The sequence below is a fragment of the Lathyrus oleraceus genome, chromosome 2 (assembly GCF_024323335.1).
Source record: "Lathyrus oleraceus cultivar Zhongwan6 chromosome 2, CAAS_Psat_ZW6_1.0, whole genome shotgun sequence".
NCBI lineage: Eukaryota > Viridiplantae > Streptophyta > Magnoliopsida > Fabales > Fabaceae > Lathyrus > Lathyrus oleraceus.
Window position 1 is genome coordinate 129,033,248 of NC_066580.1, and position 21,959 is coordinate 129,055,206.

The following is a 21,959-nucleotide window of genomic DNA, read 5'->3' on the forward strand; positions in this document are numbered from 1 at the left end:
TTTTTATGAAATCAAATCAAATTTGCATTGTTCCTAAAACATCCTTGATTTGCTGCATATATAGGAGAACTAGAACCATCTAGAATCTCACATTTTAAAATCAAATCTTTAAGGATTCACACTTGTAGACCTGTACAGGTGTACTGGTGTAAAATGTTATAACATCTGCAGGACATCAGTCTGTAAGGAACATAAGCAGCACCTGCTGCATAGTTGATCAAGATGTCGTGACACCTTGTTCGACATTAGGCTGTGATACATGTTTTCCCAAATGAAACATGTTTTACCAAAATTGTTGCCAATCATAAAATCTCATCCTAACAATTTATTTTTAACTTTTTTGGGAGCACTAACAACAGGAATGACCATTCTTTGGGTTCCAGTTTAGGTATAACATGTTCCATGTCACCTCCTAATTTTCAAAAGAGGAGAATTTTGATGAATGATATTTGGGTTTTGTGGATTCTCTGCCTCCCAAGATAGACCAAGGATGACTTGGTCTTAGCTGCTGAAGAAAAAATGAACCCTAGTTTTTCTAATAATGGGAGTACTTATCGTTTTTTCTCTATTTTCAACGCATGTCCTTTCGAACTCATCCGATATTGAGGCTCTAGTTCCATGGGTAGACTTAGAATGAGTTAGGGTCTTTTGGTCGTCAATATGTGCTTCTTGAGTGTATCACTACTACAAAAAAACTCATCTTACCTCGGACGCGATGGGGGTTTTATCTCGACTACTCAAGCAAGGTAACAAAGAACGACATGAAAACTTTCCACATTACCCCCCGGTTTCATAATAACCGAGGGGATAGTTTAAATGGTCATTGGTTTGATTCCTAGCAACAACATTTTTTATTTAGAATTGAAAGAGGACGTGAACACACGAGGCGAATAAGATAAATATACTACTCTTAAATGTTTTTCAAAGCTTACGAATATTGGAAAGTATGTTATAAATTGTATCACTAACAAATATATAAGAGTTAAGAATTGTAAGTTAAATCAAACTCTTAAATCAAAAGATGGGAGCCTTCATGAATTTTATGAAAAATTAAGAAAGAAGGAAATTATAGAGAAGTTGAACTAACTAGCTCAACTACTCAAAGATGAAGAAGTAAAAATTGAAGAATCATCAACTTCATCATACTCCTATCATACACCTTTGATAGAATCTTTCAAAAGACCATGCTTAGTAGTTAAGCGATTCTAGGAAGATTCAACATCAAATGAAGGGCCCTATTGTTCACGGAGCGACAAATAAGAAGAAGTTTATTCAACACTCGAACAAAGAAAGGTAAAGAGACATCAACCTCGGGGAGAAATGTGAAAGAATCCTCTTCAAACGAAGAAGACGAAAAATGCTTAAAGGCATCCTACAAGACAAATACTATTCCAGGTATCAAACCATCATATGCTCAACTGTTCAGAATGATTGGTCAATTAGTGGAAGAAAATGATAAACTAAGAGAACGTACCTTATGTATTAAGTAATCTTTAAGACATCTCAAAGAAATAAATGATTCATTTAAGATAGAAATAACTAAGCTCAAAAATTCCAAAGAAGAATGTAATCGGTGTGACTCCCTTATAAAAGAAGTAACGAGGCTTCGTGAAACCTTAGGAAAGTTTACAAGGGAAAGAGAAACTTGTCATGATCTTATCAAGTTAAAAAGTATCCATGAATGGAAATGGAATAGGATTTAAAAGGGATAGAAAACCTAGGAAAGGTATAGATCATAAGGACAAGTAGCATCCGGTTTATAAGTGCACACACTATTAGAGAATATGATACTTAGAACCTTTTTATTTTGATAAATTAAAAGCATCTAAAGGTAATCACCTTAGATCTTTTGGAACTAATGCACCTAGGCCCAATAAATTATGGACACCGAAGGTGAAACCTTAGTGGTTTGCAAGTATGTTTTGCAAATCGAAGATTTTATGATTACTAATGAAGTTGTACAAAGAAATAGTATACTTTTAAAATTATAAAATATTTATGAAGTTTGTGATATGGGATCAATGATTATGGCAAATAATCAACCGTTATGATCAAACCAGATTGCTTGAGAATATATCAAAGTTTATGATTCTAGTGATCAATTGAATGGACATGTCTGTAATGGATTGGTTCATTTTGTTGTTTATACCAACTCACGTATCCAACGATGTGTAGAGAAGGCTACACTATAGTATATTAGGTGTTTCCCTTTTGTAGGGAAGTATTTATCAAGATCTCTTCACAAGATACATACACATTATTTTAAGGTGAAAACAATTGGATAACTTTGATTAAACCCTTAAAATAATAAATTTAATTTTTTGCTCATCTCAATAAATTATTTTCCTAACCCAAAAGATGATTATTCTAGTGTTCAGAAAATAGGTGCAAAGAAAAAACAAATGGGGGATGCTGAAAAATTTTAAAAAAAATCTAAAACAAGGCCCAACATGCACCAAGGAGGCTGAACCAGAAAAGCCCAATCGGTTAGCACGTTATGAAAACTAATAAGAAGTGATTGGCATACTGATTTGCAATGCAGAGATTTTATGATTATTAATGAAATTATACAAAGAAATAGTATACTTTTAAAAGTATACAATATTTATGAATTTTGTGATATAGGATCAATGATTATGGCAAATAATCAATAGTTGTGATCAAACCATATTGTTTGAGAATATATCAAACTCTATGATCCTAGTGATCAATTGAATGGACATGTTTGTAATGGACTAGTTCATTTTGTTGTTTATACCAACTCACGCATTCAACAATGTGTAGAGAAGGATATACCATAATATATTTGATGTTTTCCCTTTTGTAGGGAAGTATTTATCAAGATCTCTTGATAAGATCTGTATACATTATTTTAAGGTGAAAATAATTGGATAACTTTGGTTAAACCCTTAAAATAATAAATTTAATTTTTTGCTCATCTCAATCAATTATTTTCCTAACCTAAAAGATTATTATCCTAGTGTTTTAGTAAAGCGGTGCAAAAAAAAGAGAAAAGGGGGATGCTGGAAAAAAAATCCAACACAAGGCCCAACATACACCAAGGAGGTTGAACCATAAAAGCCCAATCGATTATCACGTTATGAAAACCGATTAGAAGTCATTGGCACACTGAATTTCAAATCAAATCCAAGCCAAACTCGTGCCTCAAGAAAATTAAATCTCAACATTAATGAAGATCGCACAAAATCCTAAAGAATATGGAAAACTAATAGATTAGAGCTCTTAGTTAATCAATTAGTTAACCCAATCAAGAAAGATTTTGATTTGATATTCAATTATCACAATCTACATTAAATGCTTTCCTAGAATACATGATCAAATCATCAAATAGCACACTATAAATAAGTATGCTTCTTTTCACTACCACTTGCATCACATGAGTTCTTCCATCTTGTTTTGTGTAAGTTCCTTTTTTTGCTATAAGTGTCATCATGGCTTACTCAAGCCAAAAAAAATCATAATACCACCAAGAAGATATGTCATCATGACGAAAATAATGAATAGGAACGAAGAGGACAAAAAATGATCCTTGAGAAAAGGATCTTAGAACCATGGTATATGGACGAAACCTTAATGAGAGGTTATAAACCTTACTCTCACATATGTCAATCCTAATTAAAATAATTCTTGACAAAAGCACATGACAAAATATTTCCATATCTAGTTTGAGAGTTTTACACTAACCTAAACATCTCTGAAAACACCCTGACATCATCTGTGAAAAATGTAAAGATATTTATCAACATAAAAGTTTTTGGGAGGATATTTGAAATACCCTTCCTAGGAACATACTACAAATCTTAGAGACCAATGAGCCTCCAAAACTTCAAATGAAACATAGCCTTAAGCAGTCTTGTCACCAGCCCCATGGAGAAAATAAGATTTCCGTTTAGGACAATACTTTTGAAACCAAAAGTTCAAATCACCCACTACCTCATATCAAGAATCCTATTCTCTAGAAACATTAACAACAACTATTTCATCAAAGAAGATATTATCCCTATATGGCTTCCCACCCAGAATATTCCAACAAACTGGGTAGATGGGATATTTCACCACATGTCATACTCAAAAGGAAAACCTTCAACAGATCTTCCATATGGAGCAATGATCACAAGAATCTTAAGAAACTTCAACATTGATACTCAAAAGGAAAATTCAATCTCATCCAACAATAAAATTGATGATACCAACCTCATAGACATGAAGACCAACATAAAATATGAAGAACTGAGAGACGACTAGACAAATGAAGAAGAAGACACATAAGATATAGATATAAAGCAAGTATGGGAAATTTTCCAAGGCATGGCAAGAGACGTGAAAGATATGAAGAAAATGATCTCAAGATAATGATGACACTCGTGGCATTAAATGAGCTTTTTGGGTTTATGCTTTCCTAATCGATTATACCAGTTCGAAATTGAGCGCTAAGAGATTATGACATCTCATTAATAATGTACAATAGATAAATATATTTTCTTTCCTTTTCGGAATTGGTAATCGATTACCACTAAAGTTTCTAGCCCATTGACATTAAGCTCTAATCAATTAGATTGTCTTAAAATGCATTATATCTAATTTCCTTTTTTTATCCAACTTCTATCCTAAAAATAGAGGTCCCTTCCTTCATTTCATTGCATCCATAATCGTGTTTTGACAATTGTATCTCTCTCTAAAAAAATTCTTTTAAACTTTCTCTCACTATTTTTTTAGCCGAAGTTCTTATTTGAGAAAGTCATGTTGTGAGAGTCATAAAAGCTTGGATAAGGTTTGAGGTTAGATCGATAAAAAAATCTCTCAGGTTATTGGTTAGCCCGTATAAAACCAAGTTTTATGGTTCATGAGCTCATCCCGTGGTAAAAACTTACAAAGTTTTTTTAAAGCTTGAAGACTAACCACTTCAAGATTCTCGTGGACACGAGACTAATCGCTTTGATCTACCGTTTGTGGAAGGAGGACTAACCACTTCAATCCAACATTTGGAAGAGAAGACTCAATTGACAAATCCCAAGTTTTACTGTTTAGGTTGGAAGTTAACGAATTTCCCTTGTATAAGGGGGTTTGTGAATTTTACCTACAAAAAGCTCTCAAAGTTTATTGGATACTCTCAAAATCAATTCTTAGGGAGATGAGTATGTATTTTTCTTGTTTGACCAAACCTCTATAATTCTTGTTGTTCATCTCTTTCCCTTAATTCTTTATATTTCACAATTTATTTTCTTCTTCTTAACACTAAAATGTTTTCAAAATGTTTTTAAACTCCAATTTTAATCTGCAAAGGTTTTCAAAACCATGTTTTTAGGGACCACACATTTCTCTCGCATACACTACTACCCTTGACAGGCGATCTGACCCTGCTCTTCAACGATATATGTGCCTGGACATGTCTATTTCTTTATGCACTTCTTTGATGTGGTATGTGTTAGGAAGATACTAAGAGATCGGATCCGGAATCACTTGCTTTCCTATTCAAAACTGAGAAAAGCGATAAGGAAAAAGGATCTCGGATCTGGTCCGAGGAGATCCTTTGGTACCTAAATAAGGACTGTGAATCTTTGGAATGATCATCTGACGAAATTGCATTCATTATCCACTCATTTCATTATAGATCTAGACTTGGATCTAGGGTCTTTCCTACTTTTGCTCCATGGAGTTCTCAAGGTATCTTGAGATTTGGAGATCGAATGAATCGTAATTGAAACTTTAATGAGTGGATCGAGTGTAACAAATCTCTGCGGTGGATATGGAATTTTTATTTCAAATTCTCTCGATCTGACCTGAGGAGATTACGCACTAGTAAATCAAAGGTTGGATCTGAAATCATGGAAATAGTAGGAATCAGAAGTCGTTTCCCACAGTTAGCGCCATTGTTCCATTTAGAAACCATAAATGGATGTTGTTGGAGAACTAGATGTATTGAACTAGTGGTGCTGATCTCCGTTACAGCGACGCAAGGTGGAATTGCATGGTTAGAAGTCCAACGTCCAAGTTAGTGGAAGATTCAAGATGAGTATAGTGAAAAATGGATATTAGAGAAGGTACCTTGTGTTTCATGTGAACTGACTTTATACCTTGGGTCAAGTGGAGTGGATTTGAGATGCGTTGAGCCATGATTCTTTGAGCCTTTGGCCGACCTAAAACAATTTAATTACTAATTATTATAATATAAAAACAACAATAATTATTTGAAAATCAATTATTTGAGTTTGTAGACTTACATTGAAACTTAATAAAGCATTCAACAAAATTATTTTACACTTTGATGAGGCGTTTTAAAAATTGTGCTCACCAGTTTGCAAGAGTCAACGAACTTTTGAAAACATGAGAAGAAAATAAGAGAATATGAATTTTGGGAAGAAAAAAATACTAGGATGGTAAAATTGGAAAGGGGAGAAACGAAGTAAAATTGGAAAAGTGGAAAAGACCAAATTTGAGTTTGAAGTGGTCATTTATAAGCATTATATTTTAGGGTTTTTTTTATAGGCAGATAAATTTCAAATTAAATAGTATAAGGGGGTGACTAACTCAATAGTACAATAATAAATAATAATAAAAACATCTCTAACATACTACATTAGGCAAGTGACATGATTATCACACCAATCCGACCAAACAATAGGCCTGCTAAAAGTATTAAACATAGACAATCACTCTGACAGTAAGAATTGAATCATCCCTTTGACATAAAAATTACACCCCCCCTTTGAATAAAATAAAGTTCCTATAATTCCAAATTTCCCAACAAAAATTATGCTCAAACAACCAATGAAAATCAACAGTAAACTTTAATTTCAATCTACGTTGTGTCATAGTTGGAAAAATAAGAGAGTCGCCACCAAATTTTATTCATTCCTAAGGAATAGGGGAAATAATGATAAAACCCTAAAGTAAAGGATAAGATGCCCATCACAATCGAATATGAGTTCGAGAGTCAGTTAAGTGAGGAGAAGGTGTTAGGCACACCTCACCTCCGTTGTACTCAACAGGAACCTCCTATAGTTCTAAGGGTGATTGTTTGTTAAGGGGTATATATTTTATTTTTATTCTTAGTTACTTGATTTTATTTACTTGATATTTACAAAAAGGATTAAGGAGAGAAAATGCTAGTTTTAGATTAGGTGACTCACCTTGGTCTCGCAATCTTGTGCTTACGTATTTCTCATCGAGTGATGAGAAAAATCAGAGTCTACGTAGTTCGACGTTTTTTTAGTTGGTTGATTTTAGTTTATGAAAAGTTGTCTTGGTTTAGAATTAAACGCATGGGGAAAAATATTAATGTGATGAGTTGAGTGAAGTTTAGATTGATTTGATCTTAAGTGATCGATCGATGTGGCGAGCACTAATCCATTGATCACTTAAAGATATAGTGGATGTGTACCCACTTCTTTATTTGCAAAAATATTGATTTCATTTAATTTATAATTTGATGACGTGTATACAGTACAATTTGTCTATGAAAGAAAAGATTTCATTATTGGTGTTTTTTTTTTTTGGATTAAAGAAAAGAAAAAATGTTCTTTGGGTATTTACTAAAAAAAGAAATATTTTGCATTTTTAATATTGAATGGAGTTATTTAAAATATTAACTAAAAAGACCAAGTTTAGCAAACAAGTTTAAATAAAATCTAAGTTAAAATTAAGGCTTAAATAGTCTTTTAGTCACTATAACTTGACATTTTTTATTTTCGTCTCTGTATCTTTTGTTTTTATAAAATTCTTAAATGTTGAATTTCATTTGCTTTTAATCCGTAAAATTAAAATCCGCAAGTTTCCTACATAATTTTCTTCGAATTTTCTTACGGATTTTAACTTTAGGGACTAAAATCAAAAAGATTTTAACATTCAGAGATTATTTCCAGAAAAAAAAATACAGGGACGAAAATAAAAAACACGCCAACTTACAGGGACCAGATAAGTATTTAAGCCTAAAATTAAATTACCACTAAAATAAGTAAATGACCAAATAAAATCAAACTTTAGGTAATTAAACTAAATTCAATAAATAAATGATAAATGAATTAGAAAACAAGGGGGTGAATTTTTAGTTGGGTTAATAAAAAGGGGTGTGCAGAAAGCAAAGAAAGCAAGGCCCAAAGGACACTAAGCCGGCACGCTAGCCTGAGGTGTATGGAGAGAGTCAAAGGTTGACTCTCTCTTTGGGGGTTGTTGGATTGATCTAACGGGATCACGGGGAACCATATTCATACACGTTAGATAAGCATACTAGTCAAAGTAACAAAATGGAGGGCCAATATTGAAAGACAATAAGGGAATACAATGTGTGTGTGTCCAAGACAGGTCAAAGCCTGCAACCTCAAGGGTTCAGAGAGCACCATATGGTTCTCATCAGGCAACAGATGGAGGGAGTATATTAATTGGTCATCTTCAGAAATGGAACCATTTTCATTTCACTTTCTCTCTCTAAACCACTCCTCTCTCCCAAACTCTTTCATCCCTCTGACCTCTCTTTAATCTTCCACCACCCACCACCGACCGGAAATCCCATCCGCTAGTGGCACCACCTTTGAGCCCAAAAAACCGCCACAAAACTTAGGTTCTCGGTTGTGTTGTACCCTAAATTTTGCCCTACCTTTTGCAATTTTTTGTCTGGCTTATTTTTCCATTGCATCTGCATATCCATCCATCATAACACATTCATTTATAATTGTATCATTAATTCAAAGGTTTTACCAAAGTGATACCGCCATAACAATATTGGTTAGTTTGTTCCTTATGGATCAAGTCACATGGGACTCCAATTCGTGGTATACGTTGGTAGTTGTATTGATTTCACCATGTCATTGGATATTGGAGTTACTATGGGCTCTCTCTGTCTTTGATTTATTCAATTCATGGCATAAATGTTCATTCAAGTTAAAGAAATCAGATTCAAGATTGGATCAAATTTACTCAAGTACAAAATGTAGTTCAAACAGTTGTTTAAGTACAAAATGTTCAATAGGACAAAATCAACAAGTACGCCAAGCCTTGATCATACCAATCCTGCAAAATCACACACAAGACAAAAAAAGCCAAGTCATTATGCCTCACACATGAGCCCATGCATAAAAAAAGGAAAAGACCACTCTGTGTGATGTTAATCGATTACCATATCTTGGTTAATCGATTACACCTATTTCCAATAGCCAAAAAGACCACTCTGTGTGATGTTAATCAATTACCATATATAGGTTAATCGATTACACCTGCTTCCAGTAGCCAAAAAGACCACTCTGCATGATGTTAATCGATTACCATATCTTGGTTAATCGATTACAACTGGGACAGTAGCCAAAAAGACCATTTTGCGTGATGTTAATCGATTACCATATCTTGGTTAATCGATTAACCTGGGATAGTGAGCCAAAATGCTGCATTTTCAGCAGTAATGAAGTTTCCTTTGCACTCTAAACCAGTCCCAATGTCTGCATCAATACATATAGTAACCTTTACGTAATTATTCAGCAACTAACCATATCATTCATGCATTGAACCAAACTCCTAACACTTTAATTCACCAAACTTCTCAACATTTGTGAGTTACTCATAACAGTCACAAGCTAACTCCAAACCACTTCACTAAACTCCAAGCCTCATTTAACCAATTCCAAGCCTCACAAAACTAACTCTGAACCTCCATTTGATCCAAACTTATAACCTATATAAACACATCACTCTATTAACAAAAAAAAAGCTCAGAACTTGATCATTCTCTCAAAAATCACTCATTGCAAATTCAACCTTCACTCTCTCACTTCATCTTCTCCAATTCATTTCCCTACACCAAAATTCAAACCACCATTAGAGCAAGTTCCACATTGAAGTTTATTATCAATTGAGTTAAACCTCTTGCATTCAACATTATTCCTACATTCATATAATTAACAACAACAATTTGATTCAGAATTTTTCAGAGTCAATTCTTGAAGAGGATGAGGTCATAGTAGAAGTAGAAGATTAAAGATTCCAAGTAGCATACCTCTGGTTTTCACTTCATATTCTTCATCTCCAACACCAAATTCCAAGAACAAAGCTCCGTTCTTGCATGTCGGTGAAATTTTATCCTTGCTTGTTTGCTGAATTTCTGATACCACAATGTAGCTTATGCAGTGGAGAATCAAAACCCCAAGGTTTGGTGGTTTGATTATCCTTCATCCCCATTTAATTTCAGTTTTCATGCTTAGGGTTCTTGCAGTTAAAATAGATGATAGATTAGGATAGAAGAGGTTGAGAGGAGTAGGAAGATAGTACTTTTCTTGATTTCGGCCAACTCCTCCGCGGTGGTGTCGGAGCTCCGGTGGTGGTCCCTTTTTGACATGAAAATTAGAAGATGATGTGTAGAGAAGAAAAGTGAGTTGCTGAATGTTTTACATTTCCCTTTGCAAATTCTGTTGGGCTTAGTCATTAAGCCCAATATTTTACTTTCCACACCCTTGCTTCACTAGGTGCTAGCCATTTTGGATCCAACAACATTTCTTTGAATTTGGGCTTATTCCGTTGGGCCCAAAGTCCCTATTGCTGAATTCTGCACTCTATGTTCAGGTGTTACACCTCTTTCCTTCGGGTTTGTTTGTGATATTAGGATTATTAGATTAGAATTTCTAGAAATTTTGAGTTTTGATTAATATTAGAATTTTCAGAAATGTCGATAATTAGTTTAATTAGATTAGAACTAATTAGATTTAATTTATTTTCATTAGGGTTGCATGATTGATATTTAATTCAATAATTGAATATTCATATGAAATGACCGTTTTACCCCTTAAGGGTTTATTTTGTTATTTTGACCATATGAATGCATGCTCCCTTAGGATTAATTTTGACTTAGGATTTTAATTAGTTTTAAATCATGTTTTGATTAACAATTTCATGCTCCCTTAGGAATAGCCTTTGGATTTAATTCTAACCATTATATTAGGATTAATCATAGATCTCAAATTAATTCCAACCCTCGATTCAAGTTGATCAAAAGCAATTTTGATCAACTAAATCCTTTGATCTTGTATAATCCCACAATCTATTTCACGCGATCAAAAGACCTTTGATCATTTGATAAGACTCTTTATGTAAGATGTAAAGCTCGAAGCTTCAATTCAGACTCTCGATCAAGGCGTTCCTAGTCATATCAAGTAGCGAATCATACGAGATACATCAAAGGTGGTTCTTCAAATGCTTGTTAATTAAAATTAGAATTGTGTGGCACGAGCCTTAAGCAATAGAGAATGATTGAGAGTGGATAATTCCCTTAACTCATTCTGAATATCTTTGGGTACGGGACGCTTGACCCAGTTACTCATCGTACTCACCTTTATTCATAGACTTTAGCACAATTTAAATTACGTGATTGTCATGTTTTCTTCTACAACAAGTAGCATCACATCAACAAGATCAACGCGCAAGATCTCATGTCAGCAACTTATTAATTTTGGTTCGAGTTGCACGTTATGAGCCTTAAGAAATGAAAAATGCATGAGAGTGGAGAATTCCATTAATTCATTCTGGATATCCTTAGGTACGAGACACTTGACCCAACTGCTCAAGGTATTTGCCTTTATTTATAGACTTTAGTGCAATTTGAATCACACAATTAACAAGTCTTCTTCTTCAAGCAAACACCATATCATTCATTACTTCAACAGCGAAGCACCATTACAAAGCAAAATTTCTCCCTCAGTGGATCATTAATCACACCCTCTTTGACATTCATATATCCTTTGGATCAATTCACTTATAATCAAATCTTGAAATCCTATTCAACCAGCCAATCATTTTTGCCTCATTAGTCCTCTTGTGCTTTGGCAAACCTTTATTCATTGTAAGCCTTATCACACCTCTTGTGCTTAAGCCCACTCTATTCAATCAGTGTTTGCCTTGTTAGTCCTCTTGTTCTTTGGCAAACCCCTATTCATTATTTGCTTTATAAATCCTCTTGTGTGAAGGCCAATCATTTCATAATCATTGTTCGTCTTATAAGACCTCTCGTGATTAGATGAATCTCTTTCCCTGTAAATCCTCTTGCGTGAAGGCCAAATACTTCTTATTCATTGCTTGCCTTATAAGACCTCCCATGCTTAGATGAGGTTCTTGCCTTATAAATCCTCTCGTGTATAGGTCAATCATATCTCATTTGTTCATATGGTTGAATACCATGTTTGGTTAGTACCATATTCCTACTTGTTAAGAAACCTACCTTGCCTCTTGGCAAATCAATCTCGTTCCCTTTTGTTTCAGCCATAGTAGGCTGAACTACGAAAGCTATGACTTTCTCAATGCATAGTGAGAATATATAGGCAGGAGAATTCAGATTATCCGTGAGCTACCTTATTTATTAATCATTCTTTATCCATCAATCATTACCATCTTTTTGAGATAAAATATACTTCTCCTTGGACTCCATGTACATCATTTAGGACGACATAACGATAGTGCACCTTGTGAAGCAGGAGTTGTTTGGATCATCCTCAAACATTTAATTCATTCCTTTTTAGCTAAGACGCTTATTTACTCTTCGAATTAGAGTCTATCTCATTCATAGATCCAAAATACCATTCTTCTTTGATCTTGAACTATTTGTTCCCCATCCAGTGATATATTGCTCCTTTTACTTAATAATACTTTCGCTTGGAACCCGCATGTACATCATTTTAGGACGATATAACGGCAGTCCACCTTGTGAACCAAGAGTTGTTTGGATCGTGCTCAAACATTTAATTCATTTCTTTTTGGATAAGACGTGTGTTTACTCTTTGGTTCCAAGTTCATGTTCCATTTGTGTGTTCCCTTGATACCATTATGTTGGTGCAAGTTATACTTATCATCACTTTCAATCTCTCTTTGTTCGTGGTTCCACGAACTACGATTGCTCTGATTTTTCATTGCATGATGAGAATACGTAGGCACGAGGATGCGAATCCTTGGCGAGCATAATCCTAATTATTCCTTATTTCGCATAAGGGTACTATCCATATCTTTCACGATCCATGATCTACCTTCAACCATTGAGCCATTCACCCCAGTGACATGTCATTTATTTGAAACTAAATACAATTTTCTTTAGATATCCATATACATCCTTTTAGGACCATATAGTGGCAAATCCGCATTTGCACCTAGAGTTGTTCGGATCGTACCTAGTCATTTCATTCATTCTTTTTTGGCTAATACGTCGTACCCTCTATGGTGGAAATTTGATTTATCCTATGGATTCCAATACACCTTACCTTTGGTTTGAGACTATACCTCTTCAGTCACTTATTGCAAAACCCTTCAATTATGTGACTTTGGTCATTCTTTCCGTTCATCTCCATGATGTATTCAGATTTTACCTTCATTCACTTCATGTATTATACCTGTTATCTCTGAGCCAAATACACTACCTCTTTGAGCTTCATCTTGTGTCACCTTGTGAACCAAGAGTTGTTTGGCTCGTACCCAAACACTTAATTCTCCTCATTTTCGGGTATACCATATAGTGGCATGCGCTTCCGGCTAGTCCACATATTGGTCAACACCAGTTTTACTCTTGGGTTCATATTTCATCCCTTATTGGAGTTCAAATCACATTATCCTTTGGTTCAAACCATACTTTAATCATAATTCTTTTCACCTCCTACCATTTGTTATATGAACTATGGAGCTATGAATTCCTTATTGCACCATGAGGATGCGTAGGCATGAGGGCCCCAATCCTTACCGAGCACTGTATGTATTTCTCTTCCTTTATTATTTCGTGAGTAATCTTCAGATATAACACCTATTCGAGCAAGAACAATCAAAACGGTTCCCATGGAGTGCCATGGATGTAAGGGGTGCTAATATCTTGCCCTTGTATAACCGACTTCCTTACCTAGCATATCTCTTTCCCCCGGGTTTATCGATGTTTTCCCTTTCCTTAGGGAATAAATAAAGTTCGATGGAGACTCTGTTGTATGTTCGAGTGTGTGATACGATCGAGTATATTTCCACTAGCTCCAGGTTGAACACCAACTAGAAACTTCAAACATTCAAAAAAAATATCCAGGAACCCCTAAGAACCCTAACCCTATCTTCGAACCATATGAACCCTAACCTTTGGAGGTTGAAACCTCCGTGAGCAGCACCGTCCATCCCAAATTTCCGATTGAAATTCAACCAAAAACTTTAACCCTCCACCAAAAATTCCAGACACCCTTAGGAACTACCTAAATCAAACTAAAACCAAGCTTAAACCCTAGATTGGTCCCTAATTGAAACATATTAGCCCTTCACCCCCTTAACACAAAAAAATCCAAGAAAACTTCCTGAAATGCTAAGTTTATACATCAATCAGAAGCTAACACATTCATGGGAGACAAGCGGGGGAAAATAAAATATCTACCTCTCCGATCGTGTCCGTTTAAGCAGCATCCTCCTTTGAACTCCTCTCCTTCTCTCTTATTTTGCTCCCTTTGTATGCTTCATAATCCTTTTCTTCTTTGTATTTTAGGTGACAAGGCTTAGCTTGAAGTAGTTTAGGGTTTCAGTGTGAAACCATTAGTCTTCAAAGAGGAATTGAGTTTTGTGTATGGGTTTGTGGATTGCAACAACAATTTTGGAGTTGTTTCCCTCCCTCTGAATTTTTTTATGCTTTTATAGATTAGGTTTTAAGGTTTTAATTTACGTTACTTTGTTTGATTGATTTAGATTAGGAAATTTTGTATCCAATTTCTGTTATTTTTTAAGATTTGATTCAAATTAGGTTTGGAGTTTTGCGCTTCTAAATGTATTTGGCCACGTTTTAACTTGTAATCTAAAATCTAATGTATACGGAAATTAATATGAATGAATATTTGATTTTATTGTTCCAATCTTGAGTTTGATTCGTTTGAGAGACACTATAGCGAAAATTAACGTTTCTAAATGGTCTGGACATTGGACTTGGACCCTTAGACTTGACCCGACCCCATAACATAAACAGACTCCTTCAAATAATAATAATAATAATAATAATAATAATAATAATAATGATAAGCTGACTCATTAATTAGTTAATAATAATACTTTCAAAAGTATTATTATAATAAATATTATTAATAATAATAATACTTACTCACATTAATATTACTCAAATAATATTCTCCCTGTCTTATAAAAAATATCTTATTTGAGCTATGCACGGTTCTTGAGGAAATAATTAGATGTCTTGATTTTAATGATAAATTTAGTATCATTTACTAGAATACTCTTATTAGTTGTAGTTAATAAATTTGTTGAGTAAAGTAAAATTTAATTAATAGGGGTATAGTAGGGGAAAATAACAATAAATGTAGCATTGGTATTATAAAAGGACAATCATTTTAAAACAAAAAAAAGTACAAATGGGATACTTTTTATGAGACAAAGGGAGTAATATTAACGATAATAACCTAAAATAATAAATAAAAATTAGAGCAAAATTGACAAGAAGAAAAAAATGAGAAATAAAAATGACCAAAAAGTCAAAATAGTCCCTCTTTGACTTTTGGGTTTGACTCTGACTCAGATACCTCTAAAGACTCATATGACTTAGTGGACTGAAAACAATAAGCAAACAAATTAAAATGGACGGACAAATTTGGAGTATGACAACTTGAGCTCACTAAAAAAACAACAAGTTTGAACCAACAAGAATATTCAATTCCACACCAAGCCAATTGGAAAACTTCTTCCAACATAAATAAGTAATAACACAAGATAAAAAGAGGTGATCCAAGTCTTCTTCTCCATCAAAACAAAGCGGACAATAAATGTTATGTCTTCCATCGATCACACCATGTTTACTCAATTCCATCTGATACCTAAAGCTCTTATGAATTAATCTCCAACCAAAAATTATAATTTTATTCAGAGGCTTTGTTTTCAAAAGAACCGCAACCTCTCTCTTTAAATACGCCTCTAAGACGAATCCCACATTTCACAACTCGGACATTTGCAAATAACTCAAATTCAGCGAAAACCACTACAATCCATCCACTAAAAAAAATATCAACACCTATTACCGTTAGAGCGAAATTCTATAATAGAACCTGCAGATCTACTAGGCTCGCTACAGTTTCTGTTGATCCTGAATGTTGCCACAGATAAAAATTCCACCGCCAAACCCCTTTGTGCCACTATCATAAGTCACTGACATTGCTTCCAACAGGCCATGCACTCAAGAAAACAAAATGAAAATCTCGAAAAAAATATTCACCCCTAACCAACAATGCCTCCAAAAAGATAGAACTTCGATCTCCAAGCTTGTAAGAAATAGACTTAGAAAACCAATGTTCCTGATTTTCTTCCAAGGATCTCCACAAGAAGGAACTTTTCACATCCATCTGTAATAACTTGAATTTTAGCATACATGCCACTCCAAAGAGCAATCTTATAGATTCAAGACGAGCAACAGGTGTAAAAGTATCATCAAAATCAACCCCTTCAATTTGAGTGTATCCTTGAGCAACAAGCCTAGCCTTGTTTCTGGTCACAATTCCATTTTCATCAGATTTGTTCTTGTAAATCCATTTAGTGCCAAAAACATTCATCCTTCCGGCCTAGAAACTAGGTCTCACACTTTATTCCTTTTGAAATTCTCTAGTTCTTCTTGCATAGCATTGATCCATAATTCACCAGTCAAGGTGTCCTTCACATTTTTAGGTTCAAACTTTTAGACAAAGCAAACATTGGATATCACATCTCTGGATCTAGTGGTGATCCCTTCATTGAGATTTCCAATAATAAGTCCTTTGGATGATCTTTCTGAATTCTGATAAAGAGACCTTTGTTGGCTTGAGGTTATCTGATACAGTCCTTGCTGGCTCAATTTTTGACTCAATGTCTTCCACATTTCCTGAAGCATCAGTCTGTTGAGATGAGGTTCCAACATCTTCATCGACATCAGTCCCTTTCACAATAATTGAATCATCAACCACAACATTAATGTATTCCATCATGACTTTGGTTCTGGAGTTAAATACCATGTAAGCTCTACTGTTTGTAGAGTAACCAATAAATATCCCTTCATCACTTTTGGGATCCGTTTTTCTCCTTTGTTCACGATCAACCAAAATGTAGCATTTACTCTCAAACACATGAAAATATTTAACAGTGGGTTTCCTTCCTTTCCATAATTCATAGAGAGTAGATGAAGTACAAGCTCTCAGAGTAACACGATTTTGGATATAGCAAGCAGTGTTCGTTGCTTCAGCCCAAAAATGATAGGGAAGATTTTTTTGCATGAAACATGACTCTAGCTGATTCTTGTAAAGTTCTATTCTTGCGTTCTACAATTCCATTTTGTTTAGGAGTGAGTGGAGATGAGAACTCGTGACCAATACCTTCAGAAGAACAAAATTTAGAGAATTTTGCATTTTCAAATTCCTTCCCATGGTCACTTCTAATTCTAACAATCACACTTTCCTTTTCTCTTTGAAGACATTGGCAAAGGTCTTTGAATACCTCAAAAGTATCTAATTTTTCTTTGATAAAATTCACCCAAGTAAACCTTGAAAAATCATCAACAACCCATAGACATACCTTTTTCCACCAAGACTTTAAACTTCAATATGCCCCATTAAGTCCATATGAAGAAGTTCTAAAACTTTGGAAGTAGTCTGATGTTGCAACTTTGGGTGTGACATCTTGGCTTACTTCCCAATTTGACAGTCACCATAAACTTTACTCTCCTCAATTTTAAGTTTTGGTAGACCTCTAATAGCTTCTTCAAACATAATCTTCTTCATACCTTTGAGATTCAGATGTCCAAGCTTTTGGTGACACAACTTGACGCTATCTTCCTTAGACATTAAACATGTGGAAGAATAAGTATTTTCTTGTGGTACCCATAAATAAAAGTTGTCTTTAGACCTAACTCCCCTCATCATAACTTCATTCTTCTCATTGGTAACCAAACATTATGACTTGTTAAAATTTACTTTTAGAGCTTCATCACATAACTGACTAATGCTGATCAGATTAGTAGTCAATCCTTTTACAAGAAGAACATCATCAAGTCTAGGTAATCTAGCACACACTAACTTTACTATCCATTTAATTTCACCTTTACCTCCATCACCAAAAGTGACAAAGCTAGTGGAATAAGACTTAATGTCCACTAAATACTTCTTGACCCCTATCATATGTCTAGAACATCCACTATTAAAGTATCAATCTTCTCTAGATGAAGCTCTAAAAGTAGTATGGGCTATAAGACAATTACCAACAGCCTTAGGTTTCCACTCCTTTCTAGTTTTAATCATCACAAGATTAACCCTAGGATATGTTATATGTTTTGTATAACCATATAGTCTTCAATAGAAAGGCTTTATATGTCCATATTTACCACATTAATGACATTTCCAAGGCAAAAACTTGACTTTAGTTTGAGTTTTCGATGTCTAGAAGGATGTGGTAACATTTGGTTGAACATCATGGGCTCATACTTCATTTCTGGAGGAATAAATTTTGTCACAAGGGCTTTTCCTTTCAGAGATTGGTAATCAAATCCTATACCTTTTAAGTTTCCATCCCCTTTTCCAACTTGAAGAATTTCATCTAACATATCAGATCCATTGTTCAACATTATTACTGATTTGGTCATGTTTTCAAGTTTAGAATTCAATAGAGTTACCTCATTTTCAAGATCAGTGACAGTAGATAAAAGTTTCTCTTTTTCAGCCTACAGTTGAGCTATGATTCTCTTCCGCTTTTCTCCTATCTTACACATTTCTCCACTTCTGACACATAACTCTTTGTATGAAATAGACAGTTCTTCATAAAAAAAACATCCTCATCACAAGAATCTTCATCACATTCATATCTACCTGTGAAGGTTGTAACATGCTTAGCAGTTTTACCTTTAGAATCATCATCATAGCAAGAAACAAACAATCCCTTCTTTTGTTTCTTGAGATTCGTGGGACATTCTGATCTGATGTGACCAAAACCCTCACATCCATGAAACTGAATACCTTTTCCTTGATTGGGCTTTTCCTCTGTTCTTGCTTTTCACTGAGAATCATCGTTCTTACTGATGTCGAATGACATGTTCTTGACATTAGGTCTTGACTTCCTATCCATTCCTTTTAGCATATTATTGAATTGCCATCCAAGAAGAACAATAGCATTGTAAGTCCCTTCATCAGTCTCCATGTCACATTGAATTTCTTCATTATCAGTGTTGGAGATAAAAGATATACTTTTGTTCTTCTTTTCAGATCTATCACTGATAGTCAATTCAAAAGTTTGAAGTGACCCAACAAGCTCATCCACTTTCATGTTGCAGATGTTTTGTGCTTCTTTAATAGCTATGGACTTCATGTCAAACTTCTTAGGCAAAGACCTGAGGATTTTTCTAACAAGATTCTCCTTTGACATCTTCTCTCCCAAGGCACTAGATGAATTAGAAATGTCAAGAATATCCATGTGAAAATCATGAATACACTTATCATCTTTCATCCTGAGATACTCAAATTTGGTGGTGAGAAATTGAAGTCTTGACATTTTTACTTTTGATGTGCCTTCATGAGTGGTTCTGAGGATTTCCCATGCATCTTTGGCCACAATACAAGTATTTATCAACCTGAATATATTTTTTGTCGACTCCATTGAACAAGGCATTCAAGGCTTTGGAGTTTCCAAGAGAAAGTTCATCTTCTTCCTTAGACCAGTTCTCTTCAGGCTTCAAATTAGTTGTGTCCTTCCCATCTTTGTATTGCACCACATGATATTCCCAACCTTTGATAACTGCTTTCCAGGTTTTACTATCCATAGATTTTAGAAAAGCCACCATACGTGCCTTCTAGTAATCATAGTTGTTGCCATCCAAAATAGGTGGTCTATTATCAAATCCTTCCTCCTTGTCCATAGTACCAGAAAATATCTCCCTGGAGCTCACCCAAAAACGAACAGGGTGCCTGCTCTAATACCAATTCAAATTCTGGCACATAGATAACAAATGTCGTATACGATGTCACGACACTAGGATCAGAACATGTCACACTAGAAACAAGTACGCAGATAACCAATGTCGTATACGATGTCACGACACCAGGATCAAGACATGTCACGCCAGAAACAATTACAGTGCTAAAGTAAATAGCAGGAAGTAAATAACACATGTCAATTGTTAACCCAGTTTGGTGCAACATCACCTACATCTGGGGGCATCCAAGCTAGGAAGGAAACCCACTATAATAATATTAGTTTGAAGTTCTAAACAACCTTCGGTTTTAAAAGCTTCTAACCTAATCACTACCCTTGGAATTTCTATCTAAGACTCTCCTAGATATGAGACCCTGCTCATTTCCCTTCAATCACACAACAATGATAGAAACTTATAACAATAAATAGAAGATACACGTCTAAAGAAACATAGTCCACTCTTTCTTAAAAGCTCATGAGTGATTCACAATTACAACTCAAAAACTCAGTTCAATTCAAGCATCTAAGTGATACAAGAATGGCTCGCAAATAACAATGAACAAACTAAACCCTAACATAGACTATTACAGATGCAACTTAGTTGTTTTCTTAGGTTTATATTCGTCCTTTAAATGGCTCCAGAGTAACATGGACTTCGGGCTAAAAAATCAGCAGTTCCAAAACAAATCAAATCAAATCTGATCAAATTAAATGTGACGTCTCCTTAAATGTTTTGACATATATTCTACACAATCTTCTGCATAATCAAATCTAATATTTCCTTAAATGTTTTGAAAATCATTATGCACAATCTTCTGCATAATCAAATCAAATCAAATCTAATGTTTCTTTAAATATTTTGACACCCATTCTTAGGAAACATTGCACAATTGGAACCGATCTTCAAGCTTCTAAAATAAGCACTTTCAACTGCAGAATGCATAAAAAATCATCAAAGAATCTTCACTAGTCTCACGCTAAAAAAAACTTTCAAGAATGTAAAATTATAGCATGCCACGATATCGTACAAGCATGTCAAGACATATTGTCCAACATCTTGCTATTTCACTTATTTTAACAAAATATTGTCAATCACACTACAAACAACCTAACAATATTATTATTATTATTATTATTATTATTATTATTAATAGTAATAATAATAATTACTATAATATTACTAAAATAATAATACTAAAGATAATAACCTAAAATAAAAAATAAACAAAATTAGAGCAAAAATGACAAAAAGACAAAAATGAGAAATAAAATGACCAAAAAGTCAAAATAGCCCCTCTTTGACTTTTGGGTTTGACTCTAACTTAGATACCTCTAAAGACTCAGATGACCTAGTGAGCTGAAAACAAAAAGCAAGCAGATTAAAATGGACGGGAAAATTTGGTGTATGACAACTTAAGCTCACTAAAATGGAAACAAATTTGAACCAATAAGGATATCCAATTCCACACCAAGCCAATTGGGAAACTTCTTCCAACATAAATAAGTAACAACACAAGATAAAAAGAGCTAATCCAAGTCTTCTTCTCCATCAAAATAAAGCGGACAACAAATGTTATGTCTTCCATCGATTACACCATGTTAACTCAATTCCATATGACACCTAAAGCTCTTATGAATTAATCACCAACCAAAAATTATAATTTTACTCAAAGGCTTTGTTTTCAAAAGAACCACAACTTTTCTCTTTAAATTCGCCTCCAAGAAGAATCTCACATTGCACAACTCAGACATTCGCAAATAACTCAAATTCGTCGAAAACCACTCAATCCGGCCACCAAACAAAATTGTCAACACCTACTACCGCCAGAGCGACATTCTGCAATAGGACATGCACATCTATTAGACTCGCTATAGTTTCAGCCGATCTTGACTGCTGCCACCGATATAAAAAAATTTATGATAAATATTCTTATTGTGATGAGTAAGAGTGATAAACTAAAAATAATAAAAATAAACAAAAATATAAAATAAAAATTCAAACCAAAATAATTTATCGCCTCCGTGATTATTTTGGA

At 34.3% G+C, this 21,959-nt stretch overlaps 1 pseudogene; it reads right to left on the minus strand.

Annotated features, from left to right (window-relative positions):
- Positions 1–16,721: 16,721 nt before the first annotated feature.
- Positions 16,722–19,792, minus strand: LOC127122216 (uncharacterized; annotated as a pseudogene).
- Between the last annotated feature and the right edge of the window lie 2,167 nt (positions 19,793–21,959).